Source organism: Hyaena hyaena, unplaced genomic scaffold (genome assembly GCF_003009895.1).
Source record: "Hyaena hyaena isolate Hyena2069 unplaced genomic scaffold, ASM300989v1 scaffold_1308, whole genome shotgun sequence".
In the NCBI taxonomy this organism is placed as follows: domain Eukaryota; kingdom Metazoa; phylum Chordata; class Mammalia; order Carnivora; family Hyaenidae; genus Hyaena; species Hyaena hyaena.
The window spans coordinates 428,051-432,707 of record NW_024081940.1 but is presented as its reverse complement, the minus strand read 5'-3'; the positions used below and the strand labels follow the sequence as shown (position 1 = coordinate 432,707).

Sequence of the window (4,657 nt, the reverse complement as noted above, 5' to 3'; positions counted from 1 at the left end):
ACCCATGGATCAGGGTTAGGACAGAAGAGGTTAGTGATTTTTGTTTTTCATCACAAACACTTCTGATGTACTTAACTGGTTACCATGTACACATATGATTTGAGAAAGTAATTTAAACTTTTAATAGCACAAGTCATTCACTTTATGGTATTTGTTAGCTACAGAAGCTTCATATTTTCACACAGGAACCTATGCGCTACATTTCAAACACAGTCGCTGGTCCTTTTTATTTCTCAGAGTGTAGACTTCAGGGGTGTCTGGGTGGCTCAGTCAGTTAAGCCTGGGAGACTGGCTCTCAGGTCATGATATCACGGTTTGTGGGTTCCTGGTTTGAGCCAAGGATCTGGCTCTCTGCAGCCAGCACAGACCCTGCTTCAGATCCTAAGGATCCTGTCTCCCTCTCTCTGCCCTTGCCTTATGCGCGCGTGGGTGCGTGTGCACGAACTTGCACGCTTGCTCACACGCTTAAAAATGAACATTTTAAAAATAACATTGAAATAAAGGTATAGGCTGCAATTATAATTGGATACTTTTATTCAGGGAAACACCTTCTGAATGTTTGGGTACCTGATTTTTGTGTAAAGGCCCTGAACAAAGCAACAAACCTCAGCATTCTAAACTTATGCAATTCCCAGTGACATGTTACAATCAGTACGTTTAAAAATCATTACATAAATAATATAAAAGACACACGAGAACTTTGCAATAACAATAATAACCAACATTAGCCAACGGACATCTTGTGGCAGGACCTGGATCAGAAAATGTCCAGAATGGGATATTGCACAGGCTGTCTGTTTTTACAACCAACCACACTGCAGGTGAAGGAGAGCAAGTGAGAGCCCCACCTGCCTATCTCAGCTGAAGTACATACAGGAAAAGATTGCTTAACTCACATGTATGACCCAGGAAGAGAGAGTTCCTATAGCCTGAATTAAACACATACATGTATGCTCTCTCTCTCTCTCTCACACACACACACACACACACACACACACACACACACACACACATCCTCCTACAAATATTTTATCTGAAAAGATATCATCTCTTTTCAAGTTGAGACATAATCCAAAAGGATCAAACACAGGATCTATGTCAAAAACTTCTAGTACATAGAGGGAAGAAACAAGGATAAAAAAGCAAATGAAGAAAACTTGCTATGGAGAAGCTGAATATTGAGACAAAGGACTTTCCAGATCATTCAAAAGAATTATATCTTTATTTTAAAAGAGCTCAAAGCAGTAGATCCCAGCAAAGAATGATAACAAAAAAGATGATATATGAGCTGAAGAGCAAAACTGTACACTAAAGTTTGAATTGATCACGTCTAGATGTTTTTTCAACTTCCATCCTCAACACCGAGGACTCTGGACAAGCCTCCTGCTCCATGGAACAGATTCCATAAAATGGCTTTCACTCACTCATTTTACTCGCTGTAAAATATATAAGAAATAAAATCATAGTTCTCATTTTGTAATCATATCACAAAAGGATTGAGCAAGCAATTTACACAAACCTGTATTTTCCTTGTCTGCAAAACTGCTTATGAGAACATTTTTACCTTTTCTAGACTGACTTGGATGATATGATGATCAGCACTGGGTTATTTTAACCTTGACTCTAATTTGGAAGACAGGAATCCATGAGGAGTAAGATCAGTTTCCAGCACCCATTCCAACCAATTGTCTTATTTTTGAGTTTTGTAAAAACATTGGAGTAGTTTATGCTCTTAGAGAAAGAGAGACAATAAACAAAAGTTAAAGTAAACTCACAATGTGACATTACTTACTGGTTTCTCTTGCTGGTCTGCTGGAGTGCTTACTTTACGGGGGGATGAGCTCCCAAGCTGTCCTAGACACCAGGAGAAAAAGCCAAAGATGCTGTTTCTGGATTATGTGGTCTCGAAGATGGAAAGCAATAAGCAATCACCTATTCACCTTTAGACAGCTGCCTCAGAGCCTCCTTTCTAGACAGTACAGAGCCCGATGTGCGATATATTGAGATTTAAGTTTCTGGCATAAAGTATTTCTAAATCTTCCAGGGAACTGAAAATGGACTGCAGCAATTTACTTCTACTTTTCTGGGGAAAAGGTGCTAAAACCAAAACATGAATATTGAAAAGAAAAGATTTTAAATGTAAACACATTGACCTAAGTATTTAAAGGAAAAGACTCCTATATAAAATACCGATTTTAAGCAACTTTGGGGAAATTACCTTCTCTCCATAGCAGTATCTCTATATCTCCTCAAAATTCTAGAAAATATTCACTTGGAAATGTGATTCCTCGATGGCTTTTTGATGAAATAGTGGTGGCCCTAACTCCAAATTTCCTTACTCTCATGATGCCCTATCATTATCTGTCTCTAAACTTCTTTGGTCAGTAAAAAATGGGAAAAGAGAATTACAAAATTAAATGCAAAGTAGAGAAAATTGTTTAGATATTTAATAACAGCAAAAAATTATGTAAATCAAAATAAATGAATTCTACTAACCAAAGTACAAGCACATACTAATGCCAATAAAAATGCTAGTTTTTTTTTCCTCCTACATTCTTTCTTACTTATGTTAAACAGCAAAATAATTATCAGAGCAAATTTTAATGAAGGTGAAATATAAAGAAAAATATTTTCAAAATATAATATAGACATGATATCTTAAGAAAGTTTAAATTTTAAAGGATAAAGATGGATATGATAGATATTTGGCTAATAATGTATTGCAATATGCACATCCATGGTAGATTATCCCAATTTTGCTCTGGATATCCAGAGCAAATGGATCTTCCATGAACATTCACAATAGCCTAGATCGAATGCCTATGCAATTTAGGTAGAAGAAAAATATGGATTAGAAGTAACAATTGACATAAGATAATTTATACATGTACATTTCATTATATTTTTATATTGTATGTTTCTGATATTTACATAAACTAAAACAAACAAACAAAAACTCCCCACTCAGTTCTATCTAAAAGAGCATAGGCTTTTCCCTGGGGGAAAGTGGAATTACACAGATCACCACTCCTTAAACTCAACAACTATTTATTTAGTTGTGATTTTAAAAAGTAGGATAAGAATCCATTAATTCATGTTCCTTCTGGGAAAAAACATCTGATAACTACAGATAAGAAATGTTAATTTTCGTACTCTAAGCATAAACCAGTGCAAAGATATATGTATTGTTTGGTTTTTAAAGGACATTTAAAATTGGTTTTAAAATGCCATTTGCACCTGAAATTTCTGCTTAAAACTTATCAACAATGCTGAATGATAAAGTAGTAAGGAATAATTTATATTTCATGATCTAAGAAATAATGTCCCCAAAATGAAATTTTGCTACATTTCACTACATGGAAATTTTGGGCATAGTATTTGGTTGGGAAAAAAATAAAAACAATAACTGGGAGTTAAAAGTTTAAAAGATTCTATTGAGCTTAGGCTTTTGGGTGGCTCAGTTGGTTAAGTGCCCCACTCTTGGGTCAGGTTATGATCTCATGGCTCATAGGTTTGAGCCCCGCATCAGGCTCTGTGCTGACAGCTCAGAGCCTGGAGCCTGCTTCGGATTCTGTGTCTCCCACTCTCTCTCTGCTCCTCTCCCACTTATGCTCTGTCTCTCTCTCAAAAATAAATAAACATTAAAAAAAAAACAACTTAAAAAAAGGACTCTATTGAGCCATATGTTTTTATTTGATACTACATGAAATGTCTGCCTAATACCATATAACACAGCAGATTAATGATAGTCAGATAAATTATTATTTTTCTGTTCCAAGTGTGGGAATACTGGGGATTTTATATCTGGTAATACTGTATTCCATATGTTTCAATATTAAACACATATACACAACATAACTTTTAGGCCATAATATGAGGTGAACCAAATTTATATATCTCTTTCTAGTTGTTTAATGTATCTTTCCCTCTTCTTTTGGAAAATTCATTTTAGGAAAAGCTATGAGTGCTTGTATGAAATTATGATGTCACTTTTTCCAGAGGAAGGTCCATTTTTTGTTATCTCTACTTAAGGAATAAAAATTAACTGAACTTGAGAAATCAGAGTTATCATGTGTATTGTCCAAGGGGCAAGAGCTTTGGAGTAAGACAATGTATGTTTGTAAACTTAAGTAAGGTATTTAACTCCTCTGAACCACAATTTCCTATTATGTACCTAGATTATTATGCCATTCTTTTAGGATCGCAGGCAAGATTAGCTCAGAAAATAAGCTCTTAGCACAGAGCCTAGTACTCAGTGGGGGACAGCTGCCTAGCTATTTATAAATGTGTATGTGTGCATATACGTAATAAGAAGTAAAAGGATTTTATCTATGTTTCTTCTTTTCCCTCTTCCCCTCTTCCTCTCTCTTTCCCTCACTTCCTTCTTTTCTGCAACAGGGAAAGCTATCTGAGCCATAAAGGAAAAGGTATTGTGTGAAAGTGTCTCCTTTTCCTCTTCAACTATAGGACAGCTGTGGTTTTAAAAGCCATGGCCTTATGAACTAGCTCCCTGTATGCTCCAGGAAGGTAAACCTATTTGTTGTTGTTAACATCTGGTCTTTTTCAATGCATCACCAAGTTCTGTTGTGGTGGCGGGGGAGAGGCGGTGGAAGGAAGGAAAATTTAGCTTTGGCCAGGATGGGGTTGTTATATGGAA

At 35.9% G+C, this 4,657-nt stretch overlaps 1 long non-coding RNA gene across 1 annotated transcript; it reads right to left on the bottom strand.

Moving 5' to 3' along the window:
- Positions 1-1,307: 1,307 nt before the first annotated feature.
- LOC120225017 lies at positions 1,308-2,410 on the bottom strand. Its single transcript, XR_005526723.1, has 3 exons — positions 1,941-2,410; positions 1,793-1,854; positions 1,308-1,436 (listed from the first exon to the last, which is right to left on the bottom strand). It is a non-coding gene; the product is annotated as an uncharacterized LOC120225017 (long non-coding RNA).
- Between the last annotated feature and the right edge of the window lie 2,247 nt (positions 2,411-4,657).